Source organism: Oncorhynchus nerka, linkage group LG15 (assembly GCF_034236695.1).
Source record: "Oncorhynchus nerka isolate Pitt River linkage group LG15, Oner_Uvic_2.0, whole genome shotgun sequence".
NCBI classification, from domain to species: Eukaryota; Metazoa; Chordata; class Actinopteri; order Salmoniformes; family Salmonidae; genus Oncorhynchus; species Oncorhynchus nerka.
The window spans coordinates 76,990,216-77,016,484 of NC_088410.1; the positions used below are offsets into that span (position 1 = coordinate 76,990,216).

Consider the following 26,269-nt stretch of genomic DNA (forward strand, 5'->3'; position numbering starts at 1 on the left):
ATTCCAACAGGTATATCTCACTGATCATCCCCAAAGCCAACACCTCTTTTGGCCGCCTTTCCTTCCAGATCTCTGCTGCCAGTGACTGGAACGAATTGCAAAATTTGGATAACTTTATTTCCCTCACCAACTTTAAACATCAGCTATCTGAGCAGCTAACCGATCGCTGCAGCTGTACATAGTCCATCTGTAAATTGCCCACCCAATCTAACTACCTCACCCCCATACTGTTTTTATTTGATTTACTTTTCTGCTCTTTTGCAAACCAGTATCTCTACTTGCACATCATCATCTGCTCATTTATCACGCCAGTTTTAATCTGCTAAATTGTAATTATTCGCTCATATGGCCTATTTATTGCCTACCCCCTCATGCCTTTTGCACACACTGTATATAGACTTACTTTTTTTCTACTGTGTCATTGACTTGTTTATTGTGTTATTGGCATGTTTATTGTTTACTCCATGTGTAACTCTGTGTTGTTGTCTGTGTCACACTGCTTTGCTTTATCTTGGCCAGGTCGCAGTTGCAAATGAGAACTTGTTCTCATCTAGCCTACCTGGTTAAATAAAGGTGAAATAAAAAATAAATAAAAATAAATCTAAAGAACAAGGTGTACAGTAGCCTAGGCCTAATTCTTTCTCCACTGCTCTGACTTGTCTGCTCATTGTAACAATCTGTGCACTAGCTATCCAGGTACATGTATAGCCTAATTAAAGACATGCTCTGGTACTTTGGTGACTAAGAAAGTATTTTTTACACCTCCCACTTTGGGCTGGATGTGTCTACATGTGGTTCATACATGCATAATCTATGAGCAGATTTACTATTTTACCTTAATTAGCCATGAAATCCCTAGTTTGATAGAGTGTTTTTTTTTTAAAGCTGTGCCATGTCATTTTGCCTCCATTTCCCCCCCTAGCAATTTTAGTTCAAGACAATGAGCTTCAGCCCCTCGCATTTGAGTGACAGCTAGCAAGTCCTGCCCAGCGTTATCCAATGACGTTGCAGTGCGGGCCCAACGGCTCAGTGGACACAGCAGAGAAAGAGAGAGAGAGAAGAGACGGAGAGAGAGAGAGAGAGACATGACGTGGTGCATATATGTGACGTAGTATGCTATTTTCGTGGGCGAATTTTGGCTCTTGAGTGCTACTTCAGAACTACTGGCAAAAAAGTATACAAAAGTAACAAAGAATCTCTTTAATGATAATGTCACGTTCTTTCAAAATCGAACCCAGAAGCAGACCAGGACAAGGAGAGTAGGAAAAAGGTGAGTATTTATTTACAAGTGAATGTGAATGGGTAGATATATCCAGGTGGCGTAGCGGGCAGCGGTGGTGAGTTGATGGGAGTAAATAGGTGGATCCAATGGGGTAGCGGAATCCTCCGATGACCAGGCGGGAATGGGGTAAATGATCCGGGTGAGTAACTAAAGACAGAACAAACGGAGGTAAGTTTAAGGCAAGCAATACGTAAAAAACAACAAAACAAATTCTATCCAACTTGAGGCTGATACTATGGCACAACATACTGTTCAGGGCTAACGATCCAGCAGGGAATGGATGTCAGGTCAGAGCTTTTGAAGGGGAGAGGTGATGATCAGGACAGGTGTGCAGATTACTGATGGGATACAGGTGCGGGTGAACATCGAACTCCCAACAAGCTAATTCGCCCGGCAACCAGACAGGGTGCGTTCCAGGACACCGGAAACACACTCCAGGACAGAAACACAGGCAAACGCAGACTCAGGAAGCGGGATTCGTGACAGATAATTGACAACCATTCAAGCATTAATGCATTTATGATACCAGCTACTCCTCAAATGTTTTTCGTCCCCCCTGTGGTGAAACCCTAGCTCAGAGTATTGGTATTGTTGTGCGATAGGAGCGCAAAATCATAGCCTATATAATATAAGCACATATAAAAGATATTAAAGAAACAGGGAATAGAAACAACAATCTATCGATAAACAAAATATTGAACAATAGTTTGTCTTTTGGTCTGTAGAGTTGACTTTTAAATCGCTTGAATAGGCAATCAATCTTGCAGACATAGCAGCCAGTGTATAGCACTCGCTATAGACAGCATGCGTGTTTAGTCAAAAATATTCACTGCAAAAGATGAAAGCGTTCTGCATACACTGCTACAGAAATGTGATCAAAGGTACCATTGCTCTTTCTTTCAGAAACTGTCATGGACCACTTCCAACATTTCCAAGTCATACAGCAAATTTAGGGCATTTTCGCCACTATACAAGTTGAATGGAGGCGGGAGTTGTAATGCTCGTTCACGTGTTGAATATCAATAACTTGTTGTGTATCTAAATCCTAGAATCTCCATGTGCGCCAGAATTCTGTGATAAAAGTACCCACGGTTGATAAAGAAGACCCCTGGTGAAGACTAGAGAGCCTTCAGCACACTACACCCAAACTGGGATTTTGGACCTTAGTTTCAAAAGCTGCAACAAATACATGAATACACTATTTAATTGCGGTTTACAATTCATCATGACACAACATCAATGTTGAACGCACAAACAGTGTTATAATGTCAGTTGGTCTGTTGGAGAGGACCCCTCATTTCACTAGTGGAGATGTGTGAAGTGGGCCTCCTGTGTATTGTTGCTGGCCTGAATGCTGTGGTCCGGTGGCCGATGTGAATTCAGCTCTGAGTTCTTTGAGGAGTGGTGGCATCTCCACACACCTTCATCAAGGCCTCTTTGTCCTGCTGCCCATATGTGCAGTGCAGAGAACCAGTGTCCCTGTGAGCACGCTAACCAAGGCCACAACTAGGCCACAGTGAAAGAGGGAGCACTTGCTTTTGTCCACAATGGTCCCTGTAATGGACTGATAGGATCACTCTGACCTCCACCTCCTCCTCTTCTTCCTCTTATTAGTAGTCTATCTTGGCTATTAACGGCCTCGTTGTGTGTGTGATACTCTTAACCTTTGCCTAGCCAGAGATGGCCAGATCTCTCCCCTCTGATAAGGAGCTGAGAGGAGGGATGTATTGGGTACATAAAAGGTGTATCAATTCTGAAACTAACCCTTGGGATTCACATCAGTGGGGATGATTCAATTCGTAGTCTAGACCACGCAGCCATCAGACAGAGCAGAGGAGAGAGCTGACTCTCATGGGTCCCATGCTCCCATGCAGGTGAAGGGTTAGGAGAGGTAGGATCACCCCAGTGTCAGACCTCCCAGGTCCCCTGGCCACCCTCCCTCACAGCCAACATTATCTCCCGATTCTTTCACCATGTGAGAAGACCTCTGTCACAGAGCCCCGAATGAAAGAGAGTCTTTCTTCTCCTCCATCCCTGGGCCAACTGTAACCAGACACTCCTCCTCCCCCTAGCTGATAGGACTCTCTGCTTCTCTCTTCCCTCGCTCCTTTCCTCTCTCTCTATCACCCTTTCTTTCTTCCTTTCCTCCTTATTTTTCAATTGTGGTGGCAGAGATCCACAGAGAGGTGATCGTTGGCAGTGCAGGTGTCTGATTTTCATTAGAATTGCAAATTGAAGTGGATGCCGGATCTGATAAGGAGACTCGCTGGGCTCTCTTTCAGCTCAGGGAGGTCGAGCAGGGATCATCACACTATACAACACACCCACTCACCCCCCATTCCTCCACCCCTCACCCTCCTTACCTCCACTCCTCTCTCACCTGCCACCCATGTGTCACATTGGACAATGCCAGGGGGCCATAGACCTCCAAAGGAGTCTGGGATGAGACAAGACTTCTTCTTAGTCTCCCAGGTGTGCCATATCCAAACCATGTCAATCAATTTCCCATAAAACAATGTTATTAAGGAAATGAAAGGGGGATGCAAAGTCAGTTGTACAACTGAATGCATTCAACTGAAATGTCTTTATTACAGTGGTGTTACTACAGTAACTACTGTTTAATTACTGCGGTACAAGAGGAAACTTAAGTGTTACTATCACATCCTGAAATTGTAATCATGTCATCTACACTGTTACAACCTGCATGTCATTACAAAGACACTATAAATAGTGAAGATGATAATACGACTTCAACATCAGGCCTATTAACTTACAGTAAATGGATCTAAAGTGATACAGGGCTGTGGATGAATAGCACAGAGCACCAACAGCTGAACTTTAAAGCAGGGAACAACAGCTGTGCTTTACATTTCGCCCCTCTCCATGCAATATCACACCATATTTCTGCCACCAAAAATCACAATCAACAAAGAGGATTTGCTCAGGGTATCAACCTTCCAAGTTTGGGGAAACAACCGATTTGCTGTGTTCTGTGAAAACCACCACAGCTGGGCCACATCATGCTTGGTTGTTTAATCAGACTGAAGAGTCCAGTTTGTAAAAGGGGGCTTTTGTTTTTTAAATGTCCTTCTAAATGTAATTCTTCTTCTCTCCATGTGAGAAACGTTCTCCACCTGTAAAGACACACTTCCTCCCCATAGTCAGTCCCCCCTCCCACAGTCCCCCGGCGTGAAGTGTTGAAAATCATTGTTTCCCGTCGGCCTGTTGCCTTAGTGAAGAATTGCAAAAACACAGTTGATTGGCTGTTGTGCTCCCAACATGCACCTGGATGTGTTTGTGAAAGGACGGGACAGGCCGGAACTAAGGAATGGGAAAAACAAACATTTCTGAATGAAGTTATTTCCCCCTCTATCGTAGCTCACCCCCCCCCCCCCCCCCTCAAGCACACATACACACACCCCACACTCACAGACATACACACTGCAGACATTGTAAACTAAAAAGAGACAATTACATTTTTCTCCTACAATTGTAAATTTGAAGTCCTATACTCTTCAGCTTTGAAAGAGAGTAAAACAAAAAGCTGTTTTTGTATCTCCCTCTCTTTCTGTATTATGCTGAAATTAAACCCTCTTTTCAATTAGGATTCTGCAAACAATACTGTACGATATCATTCATATGTCACTGATATATCTGTCAAAACCCAGTGGAGCATGTTTCGAAGGCTTGCTATGGCCTAGCTCTCTATCTCTCTGCTCATGAAGAGGCCTCAGGGGCAGATCCACTCTAGCCCGTACCCCTGACTGACCCTGCCCTGGGTCGGGTTTACAGTTCTGCCTGGTTCAACACACAGATTCTCTATGCAGCTGGACATGGCTGTAGAGCACACTAGGCCAACCCAGTCCTGGCAGCATCCATATTCTCACAACGTTGTGCCCTTCCACAGCACCTGTTGGTAGAACCGTCGGCAACAGATGTTCCAGCCACATACCAGCAGTATGACTATTGATTTGAAGGAAATCCCTGTCAGGATCCAACACAGCATTTGCTTTGAGCTGTGTTGTGGGAGCATTGCAGAGCAATACTGTCCTGCTCGGAAACTAAGGCAGGAAAAGAGTGTCTCACCCAAAGCCAGGAAAGCAGTTTCCTATCATGTCATGACACACACACACACACACACACACACACACACACACACACACACACACACACACACACACACACACACACACACACACACACACACACACACACACACACACACACACACACACACACACACAAACACACTTGTAATTCAATGTGTCAAATTGTTTTTATTTATGTCCAGTGAAAGGATATAGACATGTTCATACAAGGAAATGAATTCATGCTGCATCTTTTCCTCTATGTGACTCGATACAAACGTACAGTATTACATCTGAACAGATTGCTTTCTCTGGTCCCTTGGTGGTGTAACATGATATGTGGCAGTCTGAAGATATGGATCACAGAGCATATTTGCTGAGGAACAGGAGTGTCGAGATGAAGCACGGCTTGACAGCCTAACAAGTGGGTGACTCATGGAGCAAATCGTCCTTACAACACTATCTCCTCACATTCAGAGATATCTGACAGTGAGAGAGGGACGGAGAGAGTGACTACGAGCACATGAGTGAGGGAGGGAGGGTTACTGAAATAATTCATTTGTGAATAACTGATGAGTGAATGGATGAATGAATAAGTGAGTGACAGTGAATGAGAGAAAGAAAGGGAGGGAGAGGGCTAAGGAGGGTTGGTCCTTGGTACTTTTAAAAGAAAGAGAGTGGGAGAGCTTTCACCTCTTTGGCCATTATCGTCCAACTTCCACAAGACAGCTCTTTGAGAGAATAGGCTGTACAGCTGCAACTCCCACAAAACGTATGGACAATTACAGATTTTGGTTGCCGTGGCGATGTCATTTCCGACAGAGCAATGCCATTTACCACATAGCCAAATAACTTCAGCAGAGTGAACTACAGATCAACAAAAGTCCGTTGGACGTTTACTTTTTTCTCCTTCTTTTCCATAAAATGATGCATTCTTCCTCAGTCCCGTCAAACGGACCAGCTACAAAAACATTATTGTTTGTTTCCCTGCATTATAGTTCGTCAGATACAGAGACACAGGCCCTCCTCTCAGGGGCTGAGGTGTCCTCAACCCCCGACGCTTTTCTTGTCATTGTGCAGTTTTTGTGGGGTCTGGCGTGGGTGTGTGTGTGTGTGTGTGTGTGTGTGTGTGTGTGTGTGTGCGTGTGCGTGTGTGACCCTGTGTGTGTGACTATGTACCACACACACAAACCCCATCTGTTTGATGGCCGGACACAGTCTGGGAAAGGGTTTTCAGACAAAGAATTCACACAGAGCACAAAGGTCCAATTATGAGCCCACACTCTGAGGAGGGAGGAGGGCTGAGTCGTAGGGGGATAATAGGGGCTTGTCCATCTCAGAGGGGTGTGAGGGCTTCCTTGCCGCTCCTACTGCGGCCCACCACCAGTACCACAAACAAGTATGTGTTAACTAGGATGAAGTTGGTGGTTAACGTTACTCTTAAGCAAAATTTAAAAATATATTCATACTTTTCCATTTCAAATGACATAATTTGAGATCTAGTAAGACTGGAGAAAATAAGTATATTGACATTTGCGGTACTACTTCAGGTTAAACAGTTTTCAAATAGTCGTTGACACAAGAAAACAAAACATTGAACAGAGTCATCTCCGTGTTGAGCTTCTGCCGTCTTGAAAACCCGTAAAAGCCTTAAGACACGGATCAGTGAGCACCGCAGCAATATACGGGCAGGTGAGACAAAACATCTGGTTGCTGTTCATTTTGTACAAGCTGGACATCCTATTAGTTCTCTGAGATACATTGGAATAGAATTGTCAAGATGTCACACAGGGGAGGAGACATTGAGAGGAAACTTCTTCAAATGGAATCTTTCTGTATCCACAGGCTCAACACACTGTCTCCTCTTGGCCTTAACAAGGAGTTTGACTTGAAACGGTTTATATAGTTTCAAAATGTATTTTAAAAAAATCCTAATTGAATATTATATGTGTACGTATATTACTGTAAATATTGATCACATTCCTTGTGTATGATCATATATTTTCATACATTGAATGTTAATATTGTGAACCTATGTCATACATGTTTTAGTCTCTGAGTACTGCATCTATATACAGTGGCTTGCGAAAGTATTCACCCCCTGTCAGAGTCGTGTGTATAGGTGGCAGAGAAGTCAGGCGCAGGAGAATCAAACTGAGTGTAATGGAGTTATTTCATAAAAACAGACGAAAACATAACATAACTCTAACACTAAATGTAACAAATAAAACAAAGTGGGTACGAGGACCCAATTGCGCACAACACTGAAATAACAATCTCTGACAAAGACATGAGGGGAAACAGAGGGTTAAATACACAACAGGTAATGAATGGGATTGAAACCAGGTGTGTAGGAAGACAAGACAAAACCAATGGAAAATGAAAAATGGATCAATGATGGCTAGAAGACCGGTGACGTCGACCGCCGAGCACCGCCCGAACAAGTAGAGGCTTCGACTTCGGCAGAAGTCATGACAGTACCCCCCCCCCCCGCACGTCGACACCGGCCTCGGGGACGACCCGGAGGGAGAGGTGCAGGGCAATCCGTATGGAGATGGTGGAATTCTCGCAGCATGGAAGGATCAAATACGTCCTCCACCGGAACCCAGCATCTCTCCTCCGGACCGTACCCCTCCCAGTCCACGAGGTACTGAAGGCCCCTCGCCCTACGTCTCGAATCCAATATGGATCGAACGGAGTACGCCGGGACCCCCTCGATGTCCAGAGGGGGTGGTGGAACATCTCCGCACTTCAGCCTCCAGGAGCGAACCAGCCACCACTGGCCTGAGGAGAGAGACATGGAACGAGGGGTTAATATGGTAATTAGTGGGTAGCTGTAACCTATAACATACCTCGTTCACTCTCCTCGGGACTTTAAACGGCCACACAAACCGCGGATCCATCTTCCGGCAAAAGATGGAGACGGGTAAAATGGAGAGCTGAATGTACCCCTGACGCAGGGATTCGGAGAAAAATGTCTCCATAGCCACCGTCTCCGCTTGCAACAGGGGATACACATGACTCCTGGGAAATGCAGCGTCTATCAGGAGATCCATCACACAATCCCCCTGTCAATGGGGTGGTAATTGAGTCGCCTTCTTTTTACAGAAGACAAGAGCCAAATCGGCATATTCTGGGGGAATGCGCACGGTGGAGACCTGGTCTGGACTTTCCACCGTAGTAGCACCAACAGAAACCCCTAAACACCTACCTGAGCACTCTCACGACCACCCCGTGAGAGCCCTCTGTTGCCAAGAAACAGTGGGGTTATGAAAAGCTAATCAGGGTAGGCCTAGCACCACAGAATACGCAGGAGAATCAATAAGGAAAATACAAATCTTTTCCTTGTGACCCCCCTGCATTACCATACGCAAAGGAGCGGTGGCCTCCCTGATAAACCCTGACCCTAATGGTCGACTATCTAAGGCATAAACGGGGAAAGGCATATCCATAGGAACAAAGGGGATCCCTAAACTATGAGCTAAACTTTTATTAATGAAATTCCCAGCCGTGCCTGAATCTACTAGCGCCTTATGCTGGGAATGCGGGGAAAATTCAGGAAAAGTGACAGAGACAAACATATGTGCAACAGAGGGCCCTGGATGAGAATTGTGCCTACTCACCTGGGGTGATGCCAGAGTGCCCTGCCTGCTGCCTTGATTTCCCAGAGAAACCAACCCGGCACCGACCAGCAGTGTGACCTCTGTGCCCACATATGGTCCACGAGCGGGAACTCCCTCCGGTCTCCCTGCGCACCATCCCTCCCAACTCCATGGGTACAGGAGAGAGGGTGCAGGGGATGGATGTTGTGCAGCCTGATGGACATGTCCACCAGCTGGTCGAAGGTGAGGGTGGTGTCTCTGCAGGCCAGCTCCTGACGGACGTCCTCGCGTAGACTACAGTGGTAATGATCGATCTGGGCCCTGTCGCTCCATCCAGCGCCGGCAGGCAGGGTCCTAAACTCCAGAGCAAACTCCTGTGCGCTCCTCATCTCCTTACTCAGATGGTAGAGGCGCTCACCCGCCGCTCTGCCTTCGTGTGGGTGGTCGAATACTGTCCTGAAATGGCGGGTGAACTCCTCAAAATGGTCCAACACCCCATCCTCCTCTCCACACCGCGCTGGCCCACTCCATGGCTTTCCCGGTGAGGCACGAGACGAGGGCGTAACTCTTCTCATGGACCTGGTTGGACCGTGGCCAGATACAAACTTAGCTTGAGGAGAAAACCCTGGCAGCCGGCAGTATCTCCGTCGTACCCCTTAGGCAGGGATAAATGGATAAATGGATAGAAGACCGGTGACGTCGACCGCCGAGCACCGCCCGAACAAGGAGAGGCTTCGACTTCGGCAGAAGTCGTGACACAAATTATAAATTTGTTCTATTTTGTTGCCTTACAACCTGGAATTAAAATAGATTTTTGGGGTGTTTGTATAATTTGATTTACACAACATGCCTACCACTTTGAAGATGCAAAATATCAAATAAGCATCACAAAATCTGAAAACTACATAACTATTTAACCCCCCCAAATGCAATAATTTGTAGAGCCACCTTTTGCAGCAATTACAGCTGTAAGTCTCTTGGGACATGTCTCTATAAGCTTGGCACATCTATCCACTGGGATTTTTGACAATTCTTCAAGGCAAAACTGCTCCAGCTACTTCAAGTTGGATGGCTTCCGCTGGTGTACAGCAGTCTTTAAGTCATACCACAGATCAGTTCTGAGCTTTGACTAGGCCATTCCAAGACATTCAGATGTTTCCCCTTAAACCACTCAAGTGTTGCTCTAGCAGTATGTGTAGGGTCATTGTCCTGCTGGAAGGTGAACCTCCGTCCCAATCTCAAATCTCTGGAAGACTGAAACAGGTTTCCCTCAAAAATGTTCCTCTATTTAGCTCCATCCATCATTCCTTAAATTCTGACCAATTTCCCAGTCTCTGCCGAAGTAAACATCCCCACAGCATGATGCTGCCACCACCATGCTTCACTGTGGGGATGGTGTTCTCGGTGTGATGAAAGGCGTTGGGTTTGCGCCAGACATAGCGTTTTCCTTGATGGCCAAAAAAACCTCAATTTTAGTCTCATCTGACCAGAGTACCTTCTTCCATAAGTTTGGGGAGTCTCCCACATGCCTTTTGGCAAACACCGTGTTTGCTTATTTTTTTCTATAAGCAATAACTTTTTTCTGGCCACTCTTCCGTAAAGCCCAGTTCTGTAGAGTGTACGGCTTAAAGTGGTCCTATGGACAGATACTCCAATCTCCTCTGTGGAGCTTTGCAGCTCCTTCAGGGTTATCTATGGTGTCTTTGCTGCCTCTCTGATTAATGCCCTCCTTGCCTGATCCGTGAGTTTTGGTGGGCGGACCTCTCTTGGCAGGTTTGTTGTGGTGCCATATTCTTTCCATTTTTTTATGATGGATTTAATGGTGCTCCGTGGGATGTTCAAAGTTTATGATATTTTTTTATAACCCAACACTGATCTGTACTTCTCCACAACTTCGTCCTTGACCTGTTTGGAGAGCTCCTTGGTCTTCATGGTGCCGCTTGCTTGGTTGTGTCCTTTGCGTAGTGGTGTTGCAGACTCTGGGGCCTTTCAGAACAGGTGTATATATACTGAGAGATGTGACAGATCATGTGACACTTAGATTGCACACAGGTGGACTTTATTTAACTAATTATGTGACTTCTGAAGGTAATTGGTTGCACCAAATCTTATTTAGGGGCTTCATAGCAAAGGGTGTGAATACATATACACGCACCACTTTTATGTTTTTTATTATTTTATTTTTTTCACATTACCAATTTGGATTATTTTGTGTTTGTCCATTACATGAAATCCAAATAAAAATCTGTTTAAATTACATGTTGTAATACAACAAAATTGGAAAAAATGCCAAGTGGGGTGAAAACTTTTGCAAGGCACTGTACAGGACCTTCCACCCCCACCGGGTATATGGATGCCTGATGAAGACCTAAGGGTTAAAACGGTGTTATACATAAATATCACATTTTCATTTCTGTTTTCCATTTGTCTTGAAAACTTTACCTTCACTCTTTGTGAATTCTGTGAAACGGATTAGAGAAAGCCTCTATTGGGAGGCGGCGATAATGCCCTGTAAGAGTCACCTTTCATCAGGTGCAGTCACAGGGGTGACAGAAGCTGTGCCAGCTCACAACTTTGATTCCTTATCTCACATTTCAACAATCTACTTTTGGTGGTTTTTTTCCCCTCCTTCATTACACAGGACATATAAGGTTGTGATTTACTTCAGCTCACCCATCTTGTTTTAACTGGTACGGAGTGACTTCCCATGCTGTGATACCAGAAGCTGGGACTGTCTACTGGTCCAGGCTGGGAGTATTTACTGGTTTAGACTGGTAGTGTCTACTGGTCCAGGCTGGGAGTGTCTACTGGTCCAGGCTGGGAGTGTCTACTGGTCCAGGCTGGGAGTGTCTACTGGTCCAGACTGGGAGTGTCTACTGGTCCAGACTGGGAGTGTCTACTGTTCCAGACTGGGAGAGTTTACTGGTCCAGGCTGGGAGTGTCTACTGTTCCAGACTGGGAGTGTTTACTGGTCCAGACTGGGAGTGTCTACTACTTTAGGCTGGGAGTGTCTACTGGTCCAGACTGGGAGTGTCTACTGGTCCAGGCTGGGAGTGTCTACTGGTCCAGACTGGGAGTGTCTACTGGTCCAGGCTGGGAGTGTCTACTGGTCCAGGCTGGGAGTGTCTACTGGTTCAGACTGGGAGTGTTTACTAGTCCAGGCTGGGAGTGTTTACTGGTCCAGACTGGGAGTGTCTACTGGTCCAGATTGGGAGTGTCTACTGGTCCAGGCTGGGAGTGTTTACTGGTCCAGGCTGGGAGTGTCTATTGGTCCAGATTGGGAGTGTCTACTGGTCCAGGCTAGGAGTGTCAAATGGTCCAGACTGGGAGTGTTTACTAGTCCAGGCTGGGAATGTCTACTGGTCCAGGCTGGAAGAGTCTACTGGTCCAGGCTGGGAGTGTCTACTGGTCCAGACTGGGAGTGTTTACTGGTCCAGGCTAGGAGTGTCAAATGGTCCAGACTGGGAGTGTCTACTGGTCCAGGCTGGGAGTGTCTGCTGGTCCAGGCTGGGAGTGTCTACTGGTCCAGGCTGGGAGTATCTACTGGTCCAGACTGGGAGTGTCTACTGGTCCAGGCTGGGAGTGTCTACTGGTCCAGACTGGGAGTGTCTACTGGTCCAGGCTGGGAGTGTCTACTGGTCCAGACTGGGAGTGTCTACTGGTCCAGACTGGGAGTGTCTACTGGTCCAGGCTGGTAGTGTCTACTGGTCCAGACTGGGAGTGTCTACTGGTCCAGACTGGGAGTGTCTACTGGTCCAGACTGGAAGTGTCTACTGGTCCAGGCTGGGAGTGTCTGCTGGTCCAGACTGGGAGTGTCTACTGGTCCAGACTGGGAGTGTCTACTGGTCCAGACTGGGAGTGTCTACTGGTCCAGGCTGGTAGTGTCTACTGGTCCAGACTGGGAGTGTCTACTGGTCCAGACTGGGAGTGTCTACTGGTCCAGACTGGGAGTGTCTACTGGTCCAGGCTGGGAGTGTTTACTGGTCCAGACTGGGAGTGTCTACTGGTCCAGACTGGGAGTGTCTACTGGTCCAGGCTGGTAGTGTCTACTGGTCCAGACTGGGAGTGTCTACTGGTCCAGACTGGGAGTGTCTACTGGTCCAGACTGGGAGTGTCTACTGGTCCAGACTGGGAGTGTCTACTGGTCCAGACTGGGAGTGTCTACTGGTCCAGACTGGGAGTGTCTACTGGTCCAGGCTGGGAGTGTCTACTGGTCCAGACTGGGAGTGTCTACTGGTCCAGACTGGGAGTGTCTACTGGTCCAGACTGGAAGTGTCTACTGGTCCAGGCTGGGAGTGTCTGCTGGTCCAGACTGGGAGTGTCTACTGGTCCAGACTGGGAGTGTCTACTGGTCCAGACTGGGAGTGTCTACTGGTCCAGGCTGGTAGTGTCTACTGGTCCAGACTGGGAGTGTCTACTGGTCCAGACTGGGAGTGTCTACTGGTCCAGACTGGGAGTGTCTACTGGTCCAGGCTGGGAGTGTTTACTGGTCCAGACTGGGAGTGTCTACTGGTCCAGACTGGGAGTGTCTACTGGTCCAGGCTGGTAGTGTCTACTGGTCCAGACTGGGAGTGTCTACTGGTCCAGACTGGGAGTGTCTACTGGTCCAGACTGGGAGTGTCTACTGGTCCAGACTGGGAGTGTCTACTGGTCCAGACTGGGAGTGTCTACTGGTCCAGACTGGGAGTGTCTACTGGTCCAGGCTGGGAGTGTCTACTGGTCCAGGCTGGTAGTGTCTACTGGTCCAGACTGGGAGTGTCTACTGGTCCAGACTGGGAGTGTCTACTGGTCCAGGCTGGTAGTGTCTACTGGTCCAGGCTGGTAGTGTCTACTGGTCCAGACTGGGAGTGTCTACTGGTCCAGACTGGGAGTGTCTACTGGTCCAGACTGGGAGTGTCTACTGGTCCAGGCTGGGAGTGTCTACTGGTCCAGACTGGGAGTGTCTACTGGTCCAGACTGGGAGTGTCTACTGGTCCAGACTGGGAGTGTCTACTGGTCCAGACTGGGAGTGTCTACTGGTCCAGACTGGGAGTGTCTACTGGTCCAGACTGGGAGTGTCTACTGGTCCAGACTGGGAGTGTCTACTGGTCCAGGCTGGGAGTGTTTACTTTACTGTTTAATTGTTCGCCAAAGCAACTCAATATGTTTTTGTAATCTACAGGTTATATGCACTGCCAGAAAGGAAATATATGCTAAATGCATTTCTCACTTGTAGCATTTCAAATGCATAGACATTCAGCTGCAGAACATTCCCTGGACAATGTGTTCCCGAATGAGAAACTATTCCATATCATATCTTAACATTGCATCTTGTGCTTTGTTGCAGTTGTGTGTTCAGGATCATGTGTTTGTGCATACCATTAGGGATACAGGCTCTGGAGAGCACATGTGAGAGTGAGCGCAAGGGTATATGTGCATGTGTATGTGTGTGTGTATGTGTGTGTGTATGTTTGTGTGTTCTGTTGCTGACATCGGAGCATCAGCAGCTGTTAAACTCTTCTCACACACCAGGTGCAACCTGTATCTCTCAGCACTGTGTCAGCACATGGTCTGGCAACATGTCACTGTCTAACACAACGGACACACACATATGCACGCAAGCATACACACCTGTGCAGTGCGTCTGTTAGGTCAGTTGATGCATCCGTGTGAGAGAGAGAGAGAGAGGCAGACCTGTCATAGCCACATTGCTGATTTCTGAAGTGATAGGGGCACACAAGTGACAGAGGTAGTAAATCCACATCGGTCTCTTGCCTGAGTGTGTATAGTCATAACCACATCACAGCCACACAACCAGGCGATGATGACCATGTTCTGTCCTACAAAAAATATTAATATATACAGTAAGGGTTCCATGATCATGTTATGCAGTGCCAATGATGGTATAAAGCCTAAAGTTCTGTCTAAAAGGAAAAGCTATATTGAGTAGGTAATTTACTTTTTTGTTATTTTACACACGGTTTTACAATGAGCTATTTATGGAAATAATCATGCCATGTCTAGCCTACTTATGTAGAGCAAGTTCAGATCGTGTCCTCTGTCTCAGTTTGACCCATTCCAGGACAAGGCATCAACTTTTCCCAATTACTGGTTAACAGTAAGTACTTTATTGAACCAGGATAATCTGCAGAATGAATATGTTATGAGAAAAACAGCGGCGTAGGGCAGCAACTGATATGAGCGGACGCTGACAGATGCTGTGAGAGAGGAACACTGGTCCAGGCCTCTCCAACAGACCGCGCTGCAAACTTTCCAATCGTCTCCAAATTCACATAATCCCACCGTCCGGAATGATCAATTATTGCCTGTGTTCTAATCTTTGTCTCAGGGGTCATCTTTCAGGGCTGAGGTGACTCTGCGGTGAACACTGAAGGATTGTAGCAGAACGGGATAATGTAGTGTTGATGTAACACACAGCATCCCAATCCCCGCATAACGCTCATTAACTTTGATGGAAATCATCTGTGATGACCAACATGAGGGCGGTTACCTTGTTAATGATATTGCTCAAGGCAGTAGCAGTAGTGATGGGTGCATAGAGAGGTACAGGCAGGGCAGGGCAAACATGAGGGCGGTTACCTTGTTAATGATATTCCTCAAGGCAGTAGCAGTAGTGATGGGTGCATGGAGAGGTACAGGCAGGGCAGGGCAAACATGAGGGCGGTTACCTTGTTAATGATATTCCTCAAGGCAGTAGCAGTAGTGATGGGTGCATGGGGAGGTACAGGCAGGGCAGGGCAAACATTAGGGCGGTTACCTTGTTAATGATATTCCTCAAGGCAGTAGCAGTAGTGATGGGTGCATGGAGAGGTACAGGCAGGGCAGGGCAAACATGAGGGCGGTTACCTTGTTAATGATATTCCTCAAGGCAGTAGCAGTAGTGATGGGTGCATGGGGAGGTACAGGCAGGGCAGGGCAAACATTAGGGCGGTTACCTTGTTAATGATATTCCTCAAGGCAGTAGCAGTAGTGATGGGTGCATGGAGAGGTACAGGCAGGGCAGGGCAAACATGAGGGCGGTTACCTTGTTAATGATATTCCTCAAGGCAGTAGCAGTAGTGATGGGTGCATGGGGAGGTACAGGCAGGGCAGGGCAAACTGGGAGGCCGGTTGAATGTTTGAACACTGAAGTGGGTAACACCTGTTTCCCGTTTCATCTCCGAAGTCAAGTTGAGTCTCTGCAGCCAGGGTGAAACTGTGTTGTAGGCATTGGGGGGGACGAATAGTAGACGGGAGTGTATGTATGTGTGTGTGTCATGACATGATAGGAAACAGCTTTCCTGGCTTTGGGTGAAACAGTATTTTACCGCCTTAGTTTCTGAGCAGCACAGTATGGCTCTGCAATGCCCCTACACCACATTCCCTGCAATTCTACACAGTTTGACATGACTTATTATTCCTCTTTTTAGGGGTATTTTGAGGGGTATATGGAGGGGTATTTTGAAAACATAGTATAAATTGAAGGATAAGTCCTCACCATCATTAATGAAGGTATTTCAAGGCAACTATTAACAAGACACAAAAGATGAGTTGACTGAGATGTATTATAATGTGATGCACACATGCATATTTATTTAGGAAGATGAGAAAGCGGAAGACTGAGTTTTATTTTAGTTGGAGTTTGCCTACCTTATGCCCAGTCCATTTTTTTGTGTGTGAGCATACATACTATGGTTGAATGTTGATCCAGACTCCATTTCTCCCGACCGTATTCTGTCAGCAGATAGAAATGTTTTTCCAAATCAGTATTTTCTTCTTCAATCTGAGCCAGATTGACAGTGCTCTGACCCAATGAGAATGGGGGAGCACCAAGGGTCAGAGTGCCAAGGGCCAATCACATTTCAGGGAGGGACATGTTCCCCCAACCCTCGTGGCAATTTATCGACTTCAAGCCTACAGTTGGTCCATATACAATTGAATTAATTTATGTGTGAGCATCTGGTAGGTTCTAAAGAAAGTATATAATCACTAGAAATGTGAATGGAGACAGTTTGCCCCCTTGTGGGAGCTTAGAAATTTGTTTTGTTGACCTTGCGCAGACAATCAGAAGGCCGCACATCTCTATACAAATTCACACAGCTTGCCTCACACTATACAGGATCATGGTCTGTTATGAATCAGATACTACAGTCCAATCAAAGTGGCAACTTCTAGGCTTAAACAATCTTTCTTTCATGAAAATTGATTAAAAGCAGTGTTTTGCGACTCCTGTGGCGGGACGGGCGCAGTGCGCGCTAACCAAGGTTGCCAGGTACACAGTGTTTCCTCCAGCACATTGGTGCAGCTGGCTTCCAGGTTGGATGTGCGCTGTGTTAAGAAGCAGTGCGGCTGGTTGGGTTGTGTATAGGAGGACGCATGACTTTCAACCTTCGTCTCTCCCGAGCCCGTACGGGAGTTGTAGCGATGAGACAAGATAGTAGCTACTACAATAATTGGATACCACGAAATTGGGGAGAAAAAGGGGTAAAAGTTTAAAAAATAAAATAAAAAATAAATTTAAAAAAGCTGTGTTTTAATAAGGTAGGCATGTAACATTGTAGGCCTACATTCGATTTCTTCATGTTTTGGGGAAAACACTGCTTAGAAACTCCTCAAATAGCTTAGTATTGCTTCTTACCTGCTGCTAATGCAAATAACATCAGTTGCAAAGATGAGCATAGGTTTTGAATAGCTAAACAAGCCAACCAGCACGTCCCCTGCCCAGCTGGCCTCGACCTCAGGGCATTATATAAAATGTTAATATCTTTTTCTATGAGTGATGGAAAGAAAATTGGCCTCAGCGACAATTATTTGCATAATTCAATGGATATTTTGTGCACAAAGGTGATGAAATGTTCAAATTTGACTTGTCTATGGGGCCGTCTCTAGGAATTGTCTTTCTGGGCCAGGCGTCAGTTAAACTGCAGTACGGAAGCAATACTGTAGGAGCAGTCCAAAAAAGTGCTTACAGACCGGAACCCTGGCCCCTTGATTGCTACTCTACATGGATAGAGTAGCAATACAACCAATACGACCTCACAAACGAGAGCCAATCGTAGGGAAATATAGCCTATAGTTGTCCTCACAGGCCAATCAAAAAAAGCAATTCGTTTTCTCCTGGATTTATATTCCTCCATTAGTTCTACTACTATTTGTAGTTGACAGTTTGCGATATTTGCAGATCATTGAACACGTAACAGGTTACATTGTAGGCTATTACGTTCCTTTTGTAAGGGTCTCATTCAGAGGTATTCTACATATTTTCCTGTGCAAACTAATATTAACCCATGTGTTTTGTGTTGTCATGGTCAGGCTGTTTGGCTGTTACCTTTAACATATGGTCTTTTATAATGTGGTATGCATGCCCTTATGGCAGGTTTGTGTTGTCATGGTCAGGCTGTTACCTTTAACATATGGTCTTGTATAATGTGGTATGCATGCCCTTATGGCAGGTTTGTGTTGTCATGGTCAGGCTGTTTGGCTGTTACCTTTAACATATGGTCTTGTATAATGTGGTATGCATGCCCTTATGGCAGGTTTGTGTTGTCATGGTCAGGCTGTTTGGCTGTTACCTTTAACATATGGTCTTGTATGCATATGGCAGGTTTGTGTTGTCATGGTCAGGCTGTTTGGCTGTTACCTTTAACATATGGTCTTGTATAATGTGGTATGCATGCCCTTATGGCAGGTTTGTGTTGTCATGGTCAGGCTGTTTGGCTGTTACCTTTAACATATGGTCTTGTATAATGTGGTATGCATGCCCTTATGGCAGGTTTGTGTTGGGAAGGCTCTTAGTCATTTTTATTAGCCCCCTGTTTCCCAGTTGAGTTCTCTGCAGCTGAGGCGTGAAACTGCTCTGTGTTTAGGGCCATACCCGCAGCTGCACAATAACTCAAGGTGCAACCACTGTATATAAATGCTGGATTGCTGATACTAAATGTATTGGCCATTAAGAGGCTTTGAAGCCACCAGTAGGCCATATTGGCATTGCCCAGTAGGAGCAGTCCTCCATAGGGATGAATGGAATTCTATATTATTTCAATTAAATGTTTCAAGGACAAAATAACATGTATTTAAGTCATTTTTGTTGTTGTAGTGGACACAGTAGCATTAGTAATCTCAAAGAAATACATGAAGGAAAATGTTTTTATATATTTTTCTGACTTGTAGTTTGTATGTTTAGCTCACATAATACAATTTAAAGTATGCATTAAGTATGCATTAAGGTGTCTGTTGGCCTAATAGAATAAATGTGGCAAAAATGAATGTAGACATCAATAAATTAATTTCTATAGCTTTGAAAATATTTTCTACAATGGTATGGGAGTACCAAGATGGAGGCATGTTGGCTTCAACACAGCACCCCCTACTAGTCATGTAGTGTACATAGAAATCGTTTGGGTGCAACCCATACTCCTTCTCCCTCCTGCTTGGTTTGTAACATGCAAAAGCACTTACCCCTGAGCAGGGTTCTCTCTCTCTCTCTCTCTCTTGTCACTCCCTCTCCAAAACCATTACACAGACAAGAGTGCATCCACATGTAGACCAATGCTAAAAAGAATGACTCCATGGCATATGTTAAACACGACTGCACTGAGGGACACATGTTAGTCATTGTTGAGTAGATCCTATAATAGCACAGTGGAGGTAGACAATAATGGCAGAACCATACAAAACTAAAACCAGTAGATGGCATCAGTGTGCCATAACTTCACTGTAATGAAGGAACACCTTCCTAATATTGAATTGCACCCCTTTTTGCCTCAGTTTGTCGGGGCATGGACTCTACAAGGTGTTGAAAGCATTCCACAGGGATGCTGGCCCATGTTGACTCCAATGCTTACCACAGTTGTGCCAAGTTGGCTTGATGTTCTTTGAGTGGTGGACCATTCTTAATACACACTGGAAACTGTTGAGCGTGAAACACCCCGCAGCGTTGGAGTTCTTGACACATAAACCTGTGCGCCTGGCACCTGCTACTATACCCCGTTCAAAGGCACTTAAATCTTTCGTCTTGCCCATTCACCCTCTGAATGGCACACATACAAAACCCATGTCTCAATTTTCTCAAGGCTTAGAAATCTTTCTTTAGCTGTCCTCCCCTTCATCTACACGGATTGAAGTGGATTTAACAAGTGACATCAATAAGGGATCATTTCACCTGGATTCACCTGGTTAGTCTATGTCATGGAAAGAGTTCTTCATGTTTTTTATTCTCAGTGTAGATCTTAGATGACCACTTCTGTTCTGATTATCTTGGATCTAATGCATTTTCTTCTACTGTTTCTTAGTAATTGTAACACACTGTACAGCCTACCAATGTTTAATGCATAATCTTTCCTTAATCTACCAAAGAACTTCTAATTCGTAGGTATTTTGTGCCTTTTTGCTGTTGCCAAATGCTACTAACTGAAATAACAAAGGAGAATTGTACAGTATAAAGCATTCAAATCAGCGCATATGGAAGCCATTGTCCAGATCTTGTGTAATGCTAGATGTTAAATGATCACATTTGATAGTATGGAAACAACAAAAATTCACAAACTACTTCTCCCAGAATGTCACATTTGTCAAGTTGCTTAAGAATGTTAATTTGAAAAATGTGTTTGACCTTCAAGTTTGTTTTAAAGGTTTATAATTCATCCTAACGAGGTATTCCATGTCGTACCTGTCTCAAGGCTTAAAAATCCTTCTTTAACCCGTCTCCTCTTCTTCATCTACACTGATTGAAGTGGATTTAACAAGTGATATCAATAATGGATCATAGTTTTCACCTGGATTCACCTGGTCAGTCTATGTTGTGGAAAGAGCAGGTGTTCCTAATGTTTTGTACACTCAGTGTATTTCTCTGGAAAGAGAACATTGGACTAGTCAATGTGGGGTTTGTGTGGTATTGTGAAGAGGACAATAAAGGTATCGGATGTTAAGAAGATATTCAAATCTTGCAAATGAGCCATCTATCACTGTAAAACACGTCTTAGACAACTGTCATATTTCTATTCAGTTGGCGTGGACATATTGGCTCTCCACCAAAACTAGTGCTAGTAATGCCATGCTTCTGCCCCCTAGAGGATTTACCTCAAATGATTCATCCCAGCTAACTCTGACAGGCATTTCCCCCATCATTTATGACTATTTTACTTGTTTTTTAAATTTTTTAAATATTTTTTATTGAACCTTTATTTAACTAGACAAGTCAGACCATTTTATTTAATCTCTCATTCGTATGGCAGCCATCAAACATGCTTTCTCATCCAGGCTTGTAGTGTGATGTCATCTCTGCTCCTGGTACTGTACAGTGTAGTGAGTTCACTCTTGTGCCCGAGCCAGGTGTTGTCACCGTGGGAATGTGCCTCATTGACGGCAGGTGGGGGACAGCTGTATGGGCAGAAAGAAGTTGTTCAGCCAATCTGGCAACTCGTTCTCTAGTTCAGATGGGGAGGTTGGCTTGGTAATGAAATTTAGCATCCTGTCAAATAACTTCTGATTCATAATTAGTGAGGCTCCCCACGTTAAAAAATACTATAGTATACTATGGTATAAATACTGTAGTATCACTATATTTGTATACTATAGTATTCACTGTAGTGTTTTTGCAATTTTTACTGTAGTATACTGTAGTATTTACTAAGTATAAATACTGTTGTATTACTATTGTTTAAAAACTATAGTATATACTATACTAATTACTGTAGTGTTTTTGCCGACATTTCTGTAGTATTTACTGCAGTAATGTTTTTATTTTACTATCTTTGACATAGAAGTGGGGTCTTTCTCCTTGAGAAAACCTACTGGACAAACACTAAAAGAGCACCGTTTTCTTAATCTGTAGGTAGGACTGCGTCTGAATGGAGAGTTACTTTGTTCTCTAACTTGTAGAGAACACAATATATGGTCTATGCTTAACATATAGGTTTCTCACTCCTGGGTGGCACAAATTGGGATATTGGGGATGGGAATGGGTGGGGTAAATGCAAATTAATTTTTGTAGTATCGCTAATCGTTAAAAACCGGTAGTGTTTTTGTGGACACTGTAGTGTTTTTGCAGACATTACTGTAGTGTTTAAATGCAGAGTTATACAGTATGCTACAAAATGCTATAGTAAGCACTAGACGATTGTGGGATACTACAGTGTGTAGCATAGTATTCTACAGTATATTACAGTTTACTACATAATTCTATACATTTATATATAAGCAAAACAATGTAATGTGGGTCTACCGTCTACGTAGCGTCTGGATGATATTATCTATTGAACAGTTTAACATCAGCATTTCAATATGGCTAAATCTACAGTGTGCTGGACTGAGCTTGCTTTCTGAACCATCTCTGTATGTTTCTGAGCAACTGAATTTCTTGCAACTCTATCAATTTTGCCATGTGCAGAGAGAAAAAATGTAAGTTTAACAGATCATTTCCTGAAATTCTACACATTTTGCCATAATTTATGCCATGTTAACATGATATCTGAGTGAGAGTGACTAACCAAATGAATGGGGCTCCCTGGAGGTCAGGGCCCCTTGGCACGTGTCCTTCACTCCCCTCCGGTAATTCTGCCATGATTACTACAAGTTTAGATAGCTATCGACCGGGGGCCCTAAGCGGCCACTTATGTCGGTTATGCCTAGGGCCGGCCCTGGGTGGAGAATTTATCGATCTAGCCACTGAGCTGAGGCCTCATTTGTCTCCCTCTCACAGGCTTTTCAGATGACGGGATGCTGCCTTTTCCCCCAGCTGGTGACAGCCTTCCTCAGATAGAGAGACAACTTATTAATCAGGCTTTCCCTCCTCCTCATCCACCCCTCCTCAGCAGCCCCTCTGAGTCCCTTTCAGACTGTGCAGCTGCAAACAACGGAAATGAGCCTTGAAAGTGTAATTAATGAGTGTAATGGTGAGATAATTATAGGGAACAGAAATATTGATCAGGGCCATGAACTCCCGAGTCTTACAAAAATGGAGTGGCGCACTCAGCAGTTACCTCATCCATGTTTCAGGAAATATGGCATGAGGTCATGCAATACCTTGGACCATTTTATTGCAGTGAAGGATTATTGGGATAGATAAAGAACACTCAATCAAAGAAGAGACAGGTTCTTAGTTGAACTCTCGCTTCTTTTGATTTATGAGAAAGTATCTGAACTGGGGAGAATGATTGCTGTACTGCTCTGCTGAGCAAGTGACTTTATTAGACTGTTAAATTAAAGTGCCATAAGCCATCCAGCAATATATGTCGTTCTTGTTTTAGAACTGGCTGAGTCAAAGTTTACAGTAAAGCTGTTGGTAAAGTTTCATGTGTGAAGTAACTGTGAACTTTTGAAAGAAAGACACGATCAATGAACCAAAACTACTAGCAGAATAGAATAAATAATACTATATTGGTTCTGCATAACAAACGGCCAGTGTTTCTTGGTTGACTGATGAAATTAAGTCACAAACTGGACACGATCAATGAACCAAAACTACTAGCAGAATAGAATAAATATTACTCCAACATACTCATTGAGACCTTAATATGATCTCAAGGAGGAACTTCTCAACACTTATCCTGTCCTTACATACTCCTAATATATCACACTCAATATATCAATTCAATATCATGAAATAAGGACATCAATACAACAGCCTGTTTCAACACATTACGGCACACTTTCTAATAGTAATGCCACATCAGGCACCACTTTGAAATCATCACTGAAATATTGATTTCACACGAAAAAAGATGCAGAAGATGATGATATTGCCTGAAATGAGATCAAATGATTGGCTGACACACAGCATGCTCTCCTCTCCTCATATGGTTTGGTTAATGAGGCTATGTGCTGATGGTGAGATGGAAGATGGTCAGTCATGGTGACAGGTTTATTTTGGGGCTCATACACGAGCAGGCATGAAAAGGACATGCCAGGCTGAATAATTCAGCAGCTCTCAGCTCTACTGATCCGTCCACAGATCAATAGACACCATTCAGATGGATTGTGCCATATGTCCTCTAAAACTCGACATCACAACTATGCTGGTTCAATTAATCTTAGTTAACCTTTCTAATGTCCAAACAACCAATAACTAAAAGGCAGTGGCATGTCCAGAATATTTTGAATGGAGTGGCCAAGGTAGGGCACAGACCCAGTTTAGGGTGGCCATAACATTTTGAACCTTAATCGAAGCAAGGTGGATTTATTAAATATAATTATGATGGTTCAACGCATTAAATGCTTCAGTTTAGGTTTGGTACATTTCCCTGTTTAAATAAATCACAAATCAATTCTAAAAGTTACAGTTGTTTGCATTCCAAGTCAAGATTTTATGTAAGGACATTAGCATAAAACAGTCAATTCACTTAGCGCTCTAAGGCACTGCAACACAGTGTTGTGGCGTCACTACAGCCTGGGGTTTGATCCGAGGCTGTGTCACAACCGGCCGTGACCGGAAGTCCCGTATGGCCACGCACAATTGGCCCAGCGTCGTCCGGGTTAGGGGAGAGCTTGGCCGGGTAGGGGCTTTACTTGGCTCATCGCGCTCTAGCGACTCCTTGTGGCAGGCCGGGCACCTGCAGGCTGACTTCGGTTGTCAGTTGAACAGTGTTTCCTCCGACACATTGGTGCAGCTAGCTTCCGGTGTTAAGAACCATGGTTTTTCTGGTCATGTTTCGTAGGGCGCATGACTCGACCTTTGCCTCTCCTGAGCCCGTTGTGGAGTTTCAGCGATGAGACAAGATCGTAATCATGAAATTGGGGAGAAAAGGGGAGTAAAAAAAACAAAAACAAAAAAAATGTAATTGAAGGTCTCTATTTTAACTTATAAAATTATTTCTCATTTATGTCTATCTCGGTTTCATAATTTTCTTTCATTTCGCAAGAGGCTGAATTTATTTCACCCATAGAAATAGATAGAGGACTCATCTTTGAATCTGTGCCATTATAGCACCTGTGACAGCATAGGCAGCACTATTGAGGCAATCTCCATTTTGAAATAAAACGTTTTCTGTTTCACGATTGGCTGATCCCTCCTGATGTCCTGGTTGGACACGACTCCAACAGAGTCACCAGGAGGGATAAGCCAATGAAGTTGGAAGTCCCACCCAGTTGACTACATTAAAATGGTGGAAACCATCAATGGCGCTGCCCATGCTAACACAGCCTTTTTGCCACCAGAGACCTCTATCATTCTCTATGATTTCACCAGTGAAAGCATCCGAGCTAGGCAAACAGCGTCCCTCTTCTTTAATATCTGTAGCCCATGTATTTTGTATTGGGCTTCGAAAGGTGGCCAGAAGTGCAACAGCATAAGGTGGCAAATCAGATGATCTCAGAACTCATGTTTGATTGAATGCAGCCCTACGTGTTTTTTCTCTGTCCGTTAAGTGGCAGTGCTGCTCCCTGTGCAGGGATTAGAGTGTTTTTATTTCCTAAAAGGCCCCTGACCTCTGAGGCTCCCTGACAGGGTGAAGCATTAGCCCCTCGTGGTGGCGTTCGTCCCCAGCCCCTGGATGTAAATTTCATGTCACAACATCAAACGCTCATCTGATCAAAGGTCAGCTCTCCTTTGTGTAGGTGTTTGATATAGAAATGTTTATTTTATATCCAGCTGTCAGAGTATGTTAGGGTGGAGAGAGAGATTCATTGAAGAGAAGCTAAAAAGCCTGTCATTTTTTGTTGAGTGTTTATTTTTTATCGCTATGTGTTTACATTTAGCAAATGGTTTTGGTTGGTTTGAGCAATACAGTTTGGCACTGTGAAAGTGAGAGCAGATTACCTGATTATTCCTGTATAGTTAGCCAATTGCTCCTTAAAATCCTACCCCAGCTTAATGTGAATATTAGATTGTGTTTTGGACATGCACCTACACTCACACAGATACACACACAAACAGATACACAGACACTCAAACATTATCCTACACATGATTGATAGCAATAATGATACTGAACAGCTATTATGATACTGAGCTGCTATTTTATGTTTAATAAAATGCCTTATTTGGGTTTTACTGGCCCCTCACCTCAAATGGCATTGTTGTTATTTCCCCATGTACTTCTCATGAGCCACAGAAGATTGGAGAGGAAAGGAGGAAGGAAGTTTGAATTGATGCATCATTCCGATTAATTAGGGACATGATTTGCTGCTGCGCCTCTGAAATAAACCAATCTGAATGTGAAATTAGGATTCATCAGAGAACAGCGTGGCCAGGAAGCATCCAGATCTGTGACATTATGCATTAAATTACGTTTAAAAAAGAAACCATCCCTACCAATCAGTGACAGAGTCTTATTTCATTCAGGTGTGTGCGTGCATGCGTGTGTGTGTGCGTGTGTGTATGT

At 44.6% G+C, this 26,269-nt stretch overlaps 1 pseudogene; it reads right to left on the reverse strand.

Annotated features, from left to right (window-relative positions):
• Window positions 1-21,715: 21,715 nt before the first annotated feature.
• Window positions 21,716-21,774, reverse strand: LOC115143832 (U7 small nuclear RNA; annotated as a pseudogene).
• Between the last annotated feature and the right edge of the window lie 4,495 nt (window positions 21,775-26,269).